At 37.8% G+C, this 14067-nt stretch overlaps 1 protein-coding gene and 1 pseudogene across 1 annotated transcript in view; both read left to right on the top strand.

The window, feature by feature from the left end:
* NXPH2 (neurexophilin 2) overlaps nucleotides 1-14067 on the top strand; it is a 156634-nt gene that overhangs the window by 28095 nt on the left and 114472 nt on the right. The gene's annotated exons all lie outside the window — the stretch shown is intronic.
* LOC110223782 (phosphatidylinositol-binding clathrin assembly protein pseudogene) lies at nucleotides 10477-12208 on the top strand (annotated as a pseudogene).

Genomic DNA, 14067 nt, shown 5'->3' with positions numbered 1-14067 from the left:
AGGGTGATACTAGTCAGGAATTGGATAGGAATTTTGGTGAATAAGACACTGGAATTAGACCAAGACCCACCCTTTCCCCCACCTATAATCACTGAAAGTAAATGACATTCACTAGCACACATCAGTCTGGGACGACCCTGAACTTGTAAGGATTTATTTCAGTGACTTGCTGGGAAATGAAGTGTCCAAAGAACCCCTCCTATATTAAAAGAAATGCTTTCTTAATAGCTACAGATTTGGTTGAGAATGGAACAGAATACATGTAGAAATCACAAAAGGAAATCTGGATATTAGAAGTAAATTACTTAATGGCTCACAAGGTTTTAAAAGATATGTAAAAGATTCATAATACATTGGACAATGGAAAGTACAATAAAGAGCCCAAATGGAATGAGTGGACTTGAAAATACTACCACATACAGATGAGAGAGTCAAAATCGTATGACCCCACAGAGATGGAGCTTAATAAACACTTTGGCCCTTAGGTATTGATGCATTAGAGATCAAAGAAAATCTTAATTGAGGATAGGGAATGAAATCATGGCAAGTAGTCAATATATAATCACACTTCTCACCCTCTTCATTTTTATAGAGAACTAGGAAACCCAATGAAGAATTGTGATTCAGATGAGTAAATCTTTCAAATTTTTGTCAAGGAAATCCTGATGATCCTTTCTCTTAAATTCCAACAGAGACTATATACATCCTACCAGAATATATTTGCTAGGCACTATGTTGATTGCATAGTTCTAAGGATGATATATTTGAGAAAATGTCCACTTCAGTATCCTAAAAGTATCATGGAAGTTCTCACATTTTTGTGAAAAGCCCAGACTATATTCTCTTGGAGTGGTGCTTTCTACCACTTAAACTGCTCCCTAAATGGGTTTTGGTATAGAAGGCAGTATAGTATTATGTAGCATCAGAAAACTTGAATTCAAGACTCAATTCTGACATTGACTACCTGTGGAAAACTGACTGGACAAGTCAGTTGACCTGTCTGTGCCCCGGTTTTCTCATCTATCCATGGGACTAAAAAAAAAATTGCACTATTTACATGAATTTGTGTGGGGGAAATTGCTTTAGAGATTTTATAGAGATGTGTAAATATGAGCTATTAATGTTGATGTTGTCATTGCTATTATTATTATCATCCTTGGAGAAATTGTTTTGCCTTAGGAGCACTACTTGTTCCTAACATAATCACTACATAAGCAAGACTAGAAGGGTAGGAGGTGAATCGGGCATATCCATGTAAATCTCCTCCCACTGCCTACCTATGTGTTTCATTACCATACAGTTTTCATAGATGACTGAACATAGATGACTGAGGAACCAGTAATTCAATTTGGTTTATAAGATTGTGGAATAATAGATTTAGAGCTACAAGAAATCTTAGAGGCCATCAAGTCTAATCCTAGGTTTAGATGAGGAAACTGAGGCACAGAGAGAGATTGTGATTTCACTAATCATACAGCTAATAGATGTCTGAGGAAGGATTTGAACCCAGACGTTCCTGAACAGAAGCCTAGCACACTATCCACTATTATCATGCTATCTCAATTCAGTTCAATTTAATTCAACTCAAGTAAAGTCAATAAGCATTTATTATGCAACTTCTGGGTCCAGAGAACTATACAATATGGTGAGAGAAATATAACGTTTAGATAAAAATGGTAGCTACTGTCACAGAGCTTATAGTCAAATAAGGGGATGTGACATTTATAAATAATGATAATACAAAATACTACATGACCATTTGATCATAAATATAAACAAAATGGGATGTGAGATCTTGATTACAGTTAGGGTAGTGAATGAAAGTTACCAAGAAGAGATATTTTTTGAGTTGGGCTTTAAAAGGACAGGTAGAGGGGCAGCTAGGTGGCGCAGTGGATAGAGCATCGGCCCTGGAATCAGGAGGACCTAAGTTCAAATCTGGCCTCAGACACTTGACACTTACTAGCTATATGACCCTGGGAAAGTCACTTAACCCCATTGCATAGCCCCCCCCAAAAAAAACCAGACAGGTAGGAATTTGAAAGTTAGAATAGAGAAAGGGGAGAAAATTCCAGACATGAGAAGGAATACTATGAACAAAGGCATGGAGATAGGAAAGCTCAAGATCCATGTGTAGGAATGGTGAGCTGTTTAAAATACATAGAGGAGAGTAGTATGAGATAAATCTGGAAAAGTGGGATTGGTACCACATGATATAGGTACAGGTAAAAGACTTTGTGCTCTTCTCAGTATGCAATAGAGAGCCACTGAAGATCTCTGAGCAGGGAAATGACATGATCAGACTTATACATACATAAAATTAGGAGGATGAAATGTTATGGAGGGTGAAATGGGGGAAGGAAAAAATGGAGCTAGGGAGACCTGTTAGGAAGCTATTACAGTAGTCCATTTGGAAAGAAGTAGTGGTGGTAGTAGGTATTACGGTGGTGTGGTGGTGATGGCATTTATAGAGCACTTTAAAGTCTGCAAAGCACTTTACAAATGTGATCTCATTTCATACTCACAAGAACCCCGTGAGGTGGGTGCTAATGTTATTCCTGTTTTGCAGATGAATATTGAAGCTGAGAGAAGTTAAGTGGCTTGACCAGAATCACAAAGCTGGTAAATATCTGAAGCCACATGTGCACTCGTCTTGCTGACTCTAGGTCAAGCAATATATAATGGGGCTTATAATAGTAGGAATAGAGATTGGGGGACAGACATGAAATATTATTTTTGAGGAAGACAAGGCTTGGCAAGGCTAAATAAAGTTTAGAATCATTGATTTAGAACTGGAAGAGATTGTAGAGGTCATCTAGTTCAACCATTTCATCTAATACAAGAAGAAGCTAGAAATTGGGTGACCTGACCAAGCTCATGTATGTATAGGATCAGAAACCATGTAGTCCAATGCCTTTATTTTACAGATGTGGAAACTGAGATCCATGAAAGTTAAGTGACAGTCTTAAATGTAGATATTAAGAGGCACAGATGAGATTCAAACCCAGATCATTTGCCTCAAATCCAATTTTTTATCATTATATAATGGGGAGGGCAGAATCAGAGATAAGCATTAAATTTCCAACACGAGAGCGTTGATAAGCAGTAGTGTCACTTATAGAAGCAGTAAAATCAGGAGGAAGAAAAGGTTTAGAGGGAAAAATAATTAACTTATTTTGGACATGGTGCTTTCATACCGCCAGGACCTGCTGATTGTTGCACATATGGGGAATAGTGATGTTATCGGGATACTAAGGAAACAGAAAAAGTTGTGGATTAGATGCTGTGGAGAATGAGTGGGTCAACAGCAGTCCAACAGTAGAAGGAATGTTGAAGAGTGATGTAGACCCAGCTGTGGTTACACCTCATAGATTTGTAATGGGGAAATCAGCCCAAGTTCATGATTTTCAAGAGAAGGTTAGTGGACTAGGACCAGGTGTCAGGATGTAGTTTCATATTGTCTTTGCCTCTCTAGCACTTATCTCAGTGCTTATACATTGCAGTCACTTTAAAATGTTTGTTCAGTTAAAATATTAAGAAATTGGCTGCCAGGGGTTACCAGAAATGAGGATACTCGCATTAGAAATAATGGAAAACCAAACAAAGAGGAATTCTAGGGCGATTACTAGTGCAATATTAAAGTGGCAGAACATGGGACCAATTAAACTGGATATGGAGTCAAATTAAACCAGACTGAGAGAGATTGACTGGGAGAAAAAGAAGGTACCATGATAAGAATTGTTGAATCATTTCAGTTGTGTCTGATTCTTTGTGACTCCATTTAGGGGTTTTTGGCAAAAATACTGGAGTGGTTTGTCATTTCCTTTTCCAGCTCATTTTACAGCTCAGATGAGGAAACTGAGGCAAACAGAGTTAAGTGACTTACCCAGGGTCATACAACTAGTAAATGTCTGAGGTAATATTTGAACTCAGGAAGATGTGACCCAGGCCCAGCTTTCTATCCACTGTGCCACAGTAAAAGTTCAGGAAAGATAAGATATTGTGGTCTAAAGGTAAAAGTATAAAATTCAGTTTGTTGGAGGTGTTGTAGTTCTGTGAGATGAGTTCATGAGATGTTAAAGTCTGAGGTATGACAATGCTAGCGCATGGCTGAAATAAGATGAAGAAGCTCAGATGCTTTGTCTGTTGCTGACTGATCCTTCCTTCACCCTGGCAGGCATACCAGTACCTTTTGCAAAGTTTTGGTCCATAAGTTTTTCATGAAACTTATTACCATGACACTAATTTGTATTTGTTGGCTATACCCAGTGTATCTAAATGGAACAAAGTCATTTCAGACTGAGATTGGTACTGGGATAGTACCTTAATGCATCAAGCTAAGAGATTGGTTGTCCCTGTCATCTCCAGTCAACCAGCATTGGTCAAGCAAAAGTTAATGGTTGGTAGTTAAGGACCTGCTGTTATTTGGGAAGATACCTGGGAGTTCAGACAACAGTGAGATGATCAGAAAAGGCTTCATGCAGGAGACTGATACTTCATTTGTACCTTGAGATACTGATAGGTTTTTGACCAGCAGAGATGGATGGAGATATCATTTCAGGGATAGGTAATGTATAAAACACAGTTTGTGTTTGGGGAATTGAATGAGATGTTTGGTCTTTCTTTGTTAGGCAATCAAAAGCTATTGAAAATTAAAGCAAGTAAGTCACCTCATCAGGACTATATTTTAGAAAGATCTGATAGCCAGGTGTAGTATAAATTGGAGAGTGAAGAGAATATTTAGGTCAGGTGAGAAGTAATTAGGATCTGAATTAGGGTGGTAGAAGTGGGATGCCTGGATGGCAACAAGGAAAGATTATTATAAATGGAGGAAGGACTTAGGGTTCAATTCAACTACTCCAGCTGATAATTGTAGTATACGGAATCAAAAACAGACCAAGGCAACTTACATTTAGAGCAGTAGTTCTTAACTTGGGGTCCATGAATAGATTTTAGGAAGTTCATGAACTAAAGTGGGAAGTTTTTATATTTTTGTTTCAATATAATTGGTTTCCTTGGTAGTCCCAGGGATTTTATTTTAGGTCTTTAACAGCATAATTCTAAGGAGTCCATATGTGCCACCAGACTGCCAAAGGAATCTGTGACACAAAAAGGTTAGGAATTTCTGCTTTAGAGAGATAGGAATATTTAATGAAGAATAGAAACCACATGCACTTTCAGACAAATTTCTAGCCAAACTACAAAACTTTCAAAACCCTTTGACCTACTATTAATCAATTATCCAAGCAAGAAGTATTTATTAAGCACCTTCTATTGGCCAGACATTGTTGATACAAATACAATGAATGAAATAATCCCTACTGGCAAGGGGCTTATACTATACTAGGAAACAAAACGTTATAAAGTGTAACAGAAGTCTTAGTGAAATTTTAAGCTTTTTAAGCTTAAAACTTAAAAAATTAAGCTCTTGAAGCTTAAAACTGCACTGACTTTTGGGATACTCTGTATAAGTATAGAGAACAAATATGAAGATAATAAATATACAAAGTAGTTAAATACAAGATAGTAAGGCAATAGTAGTTGGTGAATTAGGAAGGTCTTCATGCAGAAGATAGTGGTGTTTGAGCTGCATCTTAAAGGAGCAGGGATTCTACCAGGCAGAGGTGAGAAGGAAGTACATTCCATTTACAGAGGATGACCAAGAGATGAAAAATGGAATATCATATGTGAGAAACAGACAGAAGGTCAGTTTGGCTGGATTGCTGAGTGAGGGAGGAGGAGTCATTGACAATGAGGTCAGAAAGCTAGATTGGGTCAAGGTTGTGGAGATTTTTAAGTATCTAAACGGAGAACATTATATTTGATCCAAAGAACCAAAATTTACTGAGTGATGTAGTCAGATCTTTGCTTAAGGAAAATCACTTTAGCTGCAAGGTGGAGAATGAACTGGAGTTGGGAAAGACTTGGGGTAGTAGAAGCTCTTTTGTAGTGCTAAAGAATTGGAAATTGAGGTAGTACTTATCAGTTGGGGAATGGCTGAACAAGTTATGGTATATGAATGTAATTTGCATTTGTTCTATAAGAAATGAGGAGCAGGCAGATTTTAGAAAAACCTGGAAGTACTTACATGAACTAATGCCAAGTGAAGTGAACAGAACCAGGAAAACATTGTACAGAGTAGCAGCAACATTGTGTGATGATTAATGATGATAGACCTTGCTCTTCTCAGCAATACAATGATCAAAGACAATTCCAAAAGACTCATGATAGAAAATGTTATCCACATCCAGAGAAAGAATTATGGAGTCTGAATGCGGATCAAAGCATACCATTTTCACTTTTTTTTTTTGGGAGGGGGTGGAGGAATTGTGGTGTCTCCCTTTTGTTCTGTTTCTTCTTTCATAACATGACTAATGTAGAAATATGTTTAACATGATTGTATATGTATAACCTATATCAAATTGCTTACCATCTTGGGGAGGAAGCTAGGGAGGGAAGCAGGGAGAAAAATTTGGAACTAAAAATCTTATTTAAAAATGAATATTGGGGCAGCTAGGTGGCACAGTGGAAAGAGCACTGGCCCTGAAGTCAGGAGGACCTGAGTTCAAATGTGCTTTCAGACCAAACACTTGACACTTACTAGCTGTCTGACTCTGAGCAAGTCACTTAATCCCAATTGCCTAAAATAGATAAACAAATGAATGAATGAATGAATGAATGAATAAGTAAGTAAATAAATAAATGAATGAATGAATAAATGAATGAAGACAAACCAAAAAAAATGAATATTGAAAGCTATTGGGAAAAGTAAAATGCCGCTTATAAAATAAATAAATAAATAAATGATTTTTTCAAAAAGACCTGGGGCAGAGAGACCAGTTAAGATGTGTTTAGTATAATTTAAGTGAGAGGTAATGAGGGCCTGAAATAAAATGGTAGCTCTGAGAAAAGAGAAGGGGTCAGATACCAGAAGGATGCTGTGGAGGTAGAAATAACAAGATTTGATAGCTGTTTCAAGAAGTAGGTTAAGGACATGAGGAGCAATGGTAATACCAAGGATACAGATCTGGAACCCTAGAAGAATGGTGGCACCTTTGAACAGAAGGAGGAAGTCTTGGAGAGGGAGGAATTTTTGGGAGGGAAATAGTGAGTAAACTGGTGATGTGAGAATGAGGCTCATGATGAAACTAGGACTACATCCCTAGATCTGTAAATTATCAGCATGTACCTCAGACCTTAAGTATGTTAATAACAGTGGAATAAAAAAGACCTCTTTATACAAAAATATTTACAGCAGTATAATTTCATATAACAAAAAAATACTAAAAATATTGTATACCACATATTGGTATAATTAGGGAGTGTTTGAACAAATAGTATATGAATTCAATGAAATATTATTGTGCCTTTAAAAATGACAAATTACAAATAAATTGACAAAGAAATACTTGGATGCCTGGAGGAAGTAAGGAAGAACAAAAAAAAATGCAAAACCAAAACAACAATACACTTATGGACAAGAAGGGGAGATACAATCATGACAGCAACTAAATCAGGAAAAATAGACAAAAGAAAAGTAGTTCAAAAGGAGCCTTGAAAATGAGCAGAACATTTTAGTAGTCTCATTGAAGGGTATATGAAACATAAGCTTTTGAAAAACAAACTGTATGTGGAAGTTTAAAGGCTTATTATTTTTTGTATTTTTAATTGAATATTGTTTTTTCTTGATGGTTACTAAATCCAGAATAATATATATCTATTTCAAAATGGTGGTGATGATGATGATGATAATAATAATAATAACTAATGTTTATATAAGGCACTATGCTAAGCATTTTACAATTTTATCCTTATATCCTTATTATTTTATCCTTATGATAACCCTGAGAGGTACATGTTACTATCATTCCCATTTTACAGATGAGGAAAATGTGCCTTGCCCAGGGTCACACAGCTGCTAAGTATCTGAATTCAAATTTGAACTCAGGTTTTCTAGGCATGTTTCTCTTCCCACTGTGTCACCTAGCTGCCTCCTCAAAAAAGACCATCCAATGTGGCATATTATGGATTAGAGACTAACCTTGGATTCAGGAAGACCTGGTTTCAACTCCTGGTTTTGCCATACTGGCTAGGCCAATGGCTCAACCTCTCAGTGCCCCAGACAATTCTCTAAGACTAGATTATAGACAAGTTGGTGATATTCATATATGTAATATGCACTGCACACCAGGAGTTCCCTATACTAAAAAAATCACTGAGCCATCTCTTTCCTGCCCAATCCCCCTCCCCCATTATAGTAAAAACTATGTAAATCTATTAGAAAGAATATCTGTAAATTGAGACTAATTTTAAGAATAACTCAAAGATTATAGGCATATGTATGTATAAATATATACATATGTATGTATGTGTGTAATATACACACACACATTCTCACGAAGATGTAATTAGATTATTAACTAAGTAGCTTTCCCAGTTCCTATCAGGCATATTTGACTTTGAGCTACCCCAATTTCAGATGAGATTCCTCAGAAACCAGTGGATTCTCCTTCAATGGAGGTCTTCAAGAAAAGGCATAATGACCTTTTCTCACTTGTCAGGTAGGGTATGGAGGACATTTCTATTAAGGTACCCTCTGAGGTCCCTTCCAACCATTAAGATTCTGTGACAGCACACAACCTAATAGTTCAAACATGAGGACAAAAAGAAAAGATGGGAATCAAGAAGTTGTTTGACCACTGAACTGAAGGAAGAGAGAGAGAGAGAGAGAGAGAGAGAGAGATGAAGTGGTTGGGACACTTGCAAGGGAAAGAAAGAAATATGGGGAAAGGGAACAGAGAAAGAAAGAGAGAGAGAGAGAGAGAGAGATGAGGCCATAGGAAGTGGGAAGGAAAACACACACACATACACAATTGAGGTTCTGCCAGAAGCCTGGCAGGAAGCCAGAGCTGGAGAAGTACTCTCTTTGTATTCAGTATAGTCTTCCAGTGCCTTCCAGTATTGTCAAATCATGATTTATAGCCAAACAAAAATTACCTGTCCTTTGCTAGTTTTTCTATAGACTTCTTCTCAATTCCTCCTCAAGGTTGAAGGGGGGTTAGGGGAAGTATATTTTCTGTGTCCCAAGCTGGGAAAAGTGAATGGAATGATTTGAAGAATACAGTGAAACGGTTAACCTTGGAGTGAAGGAGATGCTTCTTTCCTCTGAAACAGGAGGGAAAGAGTCAGGAATAGAAATACAGAGAAAATTGTATATATAGAGGGGGAAGCTGAGGAAGTTCATGTCAAAAGACCCCTACCTATCTTCTCACTAAAGTAGGGAGAGGCCTAAGGCTTTGGCTTATGGGCTTGGAATGGAGAAGACAGTATCATCTTCAGGGGCATCTCCTTTCTTTAGTACTAAGAAAATGACTTAGATTAGGGGCAGCAGGATTGACGTGAGCTCATCCCAAATAGGATTACGTAATGTTTTCTGAATTTGTTTCATTATGACAGGATCATTATAATAGATCAACAATTACTAAGCACCTGTTAAGTGCCAAGCACTGTGCTGGAATGTAGCAATAAAATGCAGTAAAAGAATGCAATGATTCCTACTTTTAATGAATTTATATTTTACCAGGAGGAACAAATAATTAGAATATGTATATGTATATGCAAAATTTTTTAATGTATACTCAGAAAGTAATAATATGTTTTGAAATAGGGTCATTCTCTTGACACACTTGTTGGATCTAGATCTTGGTAGCCTTGATGCAAAATGGGTTCTCAAAGGCCCATTATAATTCATGGTATATGTGTCTATTGATAAAGTCCAATGTAAGATCTGAAATCCTCAAGTAAGCAATTCCCGGAAAGTCTGCAGAGCAGGTCATTGATCTACTCTACTTTACATCTGCTGCTCTCCCTGGTTTCAACTCCACAGAACAAAATTCCACCACCACCACCTCACCCCTCAGAATAAGCTCATCACTTCTAATTTCATCACTATGCTGCTAACTGAAGCCTTGATTGACATCATCTTTCTCAGCCTGCTCTCCCCTCTGAATGGAGGGCTGGAGAGTGGAGTACTAAACCCCTCTCAGTGCCTTCCTTTGTAGAGAGAAGATGACTTTCAGCTCATTCCAATTTGCATTTGATGTTCTGTCTGGTTTTAACTCCCCAGAAAAAGGTGCCCTACTGCAGGTACCCCCTGGTATTTTGCCCACTCTCCTATGCCCATTTTCCTGCCTCCTTTTGTATGTTGTCTTCCCTCATTAGATTGTAAGCTCCTTGAGGGTAGAAATTGTCTTTCTTTTTATTATTGTATCCTTAGTGATTAACACAGTGGCTGGCATGCAGTAGGTACTTAATAAATGTTTATTCAGTTGAATTGAATACTTGCCCTGATTTTCCTTAAAAATTCCCATATATCAGAACCACATCTGATTTTTTAAAATATATTTTATTGAGTCCCAGCCCTGGCCCACCACCCAGCAGAAGATACCCTGGACTAGCACTGGACAGCTAGTCACAATGTCAGGTCGGTCACTTACCCACCAGATCACAGTGGCACAACACAGTCTCACAGAGTCATTTATGGCCAAAGCTGTCTGCAAGGCAAGCACTCATGAAATGGTGGGGCCCAAGCAAAAGTACCCATACTACCCGATCCAGTACACAAATGAGATGAACATGAGCATACCACAGAGGGCCAATATGTCCCTGCACAGCCAACAACAGCTGATTGGTCAGTTTTGAGGCCCTGATCACCACCTACCACCTCATGATGTACAGCAAAGACCATTTCATGCAGTACCTGCATGACCAAATATTCTGTTCAACTTAACCAACTTCCTGGATAAAAGCATCATACAGGGTTATGATACATCTACTTTCATTGGGCAATATAGCAGATACTTGAATGAAAAAGCCCTTTCACATAGACTGGTAGCAGTTGACTTCACCAAAATGAAGAGAGGACCCAATGGAGTCATGAGGACCATGAGTACTGACAAGGTCCTGAAAACCCTTCCAGTTATTCAGAACCACCTCAGTATTCTGCTTGATTTTGATGTGCATCTCAATGAACTCGCTAATGGTGTCATCAGTTCGGCCTTCATGCACCTCATTAAGGATTCCATTGGGCTGTTTGTGGCCTACAATGAAGGGATTATTAACCTGCTTGAAAAATACTTTGACATGAAGAAGAACCAGTGCAAAGAAGAGCTGGAGAATTAAAAATAATTCCTGGGGAAAATGGGCAAATTGTTGGAGTTCCTGAAAGTTACTGAGCAAGTTGGCATTGATCCAGCTGGCATTCCAGATCTTACTCAGGCCACAAGGAACCTCTTTAAAATAATAGAACAACATATAGTTTCTTTGAAAGGTCACAGGACTGAGGAGCTTTTGGCAGGTTTCAGAGCAAACAGCCTATTGAGTGCTGCATCTACAGTTGTAGGCACCTAGAATGCCTTTGGCAGAATGGGCAAGAAGCAGAAGAAATGGATGTTGGATGAAGATCAGGCAAGACTTAAGGTCTTGAAGGAGTAACATTTAAAGGAAATTCTAGTGGTCCCCAATTCTGCCCCTGTACCTGAGTCTCTGAGGATTTTAGTAGGGAAAAGCATAGCTGCCTCTCTTGATGTAGACCTTTTTGCCCCCATGATGTCTATACTTGTCTGGCCAAGATCTCTGGTGATTTCTTTGGTCTTCAGCCTTCCTTTATTTTGAACCCATAGAACACTACAAAACCAAAACTTGGGGAGCAAACCAAACTCTGTCAGCTCTTTTGAGTTCTACCCCTTTAGAAGTTCCTGTGGATTTTGACTATGTGTTTTGAACAAAGTCACTGGTCTCTGAGTACAGAGCTACAAATGATAACATCACAGTGCCACAAGCCTTAGCTACTCAGGAGCATAAAGAAGTTACTGCCAGCCAGCACAGTGGTACAATCCTAGTGAATGACCTGAACTCCTCCTTTGCTAACTTCGTGGAAATGACTTCAGGATGAGCCCCCACAAAATCTGATATACAATGGAATCAGACCACTGAGAAGACACTGACTGGGGGAGTGAATTGGCAGGTGAAGATGAGTACATCAACGACTTGGAGTCCTGCTACCATCTCTCCTGTTCCACATACGATCCACTTCCTAAGTACTAATTACTCAACACTAGCAAAAAAAAAAAAGAAGAAGAAGAAGAGACTGAACACTTGCCATTTAGGTAATGTAGGGTTAGAAGCAGGATACCCTTTTCCAGTATGATAATTTATGTGTGTGTGTGTGTGTGTGTGTGTGTGTGTATTTTGTTGTTATATTTGTTTTTATATTACTTAAATTCCCTGTTGTATCACTCCTCCTCCCCCCAAAAAAAGTCATCCCATATAACTAAGAATTTTTAGAAGAGGAAAAACCCATCAACACTGATCAGTACACGATAAAAAATTCTAACAGCAGAATGTTCCACTCCCATTAACCTCCCACCTCTGCAAAGAAGTGGGGGGGGGGGATGGTGGGATCTTCTCATATCTCTTCTTTGGGGATGTGCTTATTTTTTATAATTTTATATTTTAAAAATAAACTTTTATCTTTGTATTTTTACATGGCCTATATTTCTCTATTTATCCCACTTCCCAGAGAATTATCTTGTATAATAGAGAAATTTTTGAATATAAAAGAGGAAGAAAAGGAAAAAGCAACAGTAAAACTTGTCAATATATGCTTTTAAAAATCTGAAAATGTATACAATATCCCATGCTTGTGAACCTCCAACCCTTGCAATGGAGGTGGGGAAGTATCTTCTCGTATTTCTTCTTTTGGATCATGTTTGGTCTTTGTAATTTTGCAACATTAATCTTCAATTGTTTTGTGGTTCTTTCCATTTATATTGTTGTGATCATTGTGTGTATTGGATTTTTTTTTTTGGCTCTGCTTACCTAACTCTGCATAAATCCATGTAAGTCATTCCATGATTCTCTGTGTCCATTGTATTCATCACTTCTTCAACACAGAATATTCTATTATGCTCAAAAGCTATAATTTATTTTTCCATGTCCCAATCAATGGGCATCTAATTTGTTTCCAGTTCTTTGCTACCACAAAAAGAGCTCCTATAAATATTTTGATGCATATGGAGCCTTTTGTTTTTTGTCAGTTACTTCCTTGGGCTATGTATGCCTAGTAGTAGAATTTCTGGGTCAAACGATAAGGATGTTTTAGTCACTTTATTTGCATTTTTCCAAAATGTTTATGCTAATTCACAGATTCACCAACATTGCATCAATCTTATACCCAATTTTTAACTCTGGCTTTGGATATTGACTCTCTCCTTTTAGTATTATAATGTTGGAACCCTACTGACTTTGATTCTGGCCCTCCCCTTTGGATAATATATATATGTTCTGGTTTATCTAGTTTGAAACTTCCTTTTTCTGGCCTTGGACCCTAATAACTCCCTCTTCCCCTCCCCATTATACCATGGAGGCCCTGGATCCCATTGTTTATTCTGACTCCACTGGCAGAGGCCGTGGCCCTGAGGCAGAATATCTCTGCATTACAGAAATAAAAGAAGCAGATTTGGCAAGAAAATACTAGTCTACAGAGATGGTAAGTCAGGTTGCCAGTTCAGGATACAAATAGGCATCCTTCCATCCATTTAGCAAATATTTACTGAACTCTTTTTTATACACAAGTTACTAGGTTAGGTTACAGACATAGCAAAAATAAGAGATAGTCACTCTCCTCCCAGAACTTCTGATATACTAATGGACATTAAGCATATGCATACATAAACATAATATGAAACAGAATATAATAAATGCATAAAGTAGAATATGAAATGCATAAAAATATAAAACAGAATATTAAAAATGCATGAAACGAGAATCTAAACAAGTGTGAAGAGTTTATAGAAGGAAGAGATTATTACTGGTTGAAGGATCAGAGAGCTATTCATGGAAAAGGTGTGCATTTGAGCTTGGCCTTCGGTGAAATTTGAATTCAAATGATTGAAATGGGTTGGGAAGGGACATGGATTGCAGATAAAGTTCATGGGATGAGCAAGTATATGAAGGTGGGAAAGTATGAGAATACATTCAGGGGAAGGTAAATAGTCTAGTCTTACT

This window comes from Phascolarctos cinereus, unplaced genomic scaffold (assembly GCF_003287225.1).
Source record: "Phascolarctos cinereus isolate Bilbo 61053 unplaced genomic scaffold, phaCin_HiC Scaffold_726;HRSCAF=1367, whole genome shotgun sequence".
Classification (NCBI taxonomy): domain Eukaryota; kingdom Metazoa; phylum Chordata; class Mammalia; order Diprotodontia; family Phascolarctidae; genus Phascolarctos; species Phascolarctos cinereus.
The sequence above is the reverse complement of the archived record's forward strand: the minus strand, read 5'-3'. Positions and strand labels throughout refer to the sequence as shown.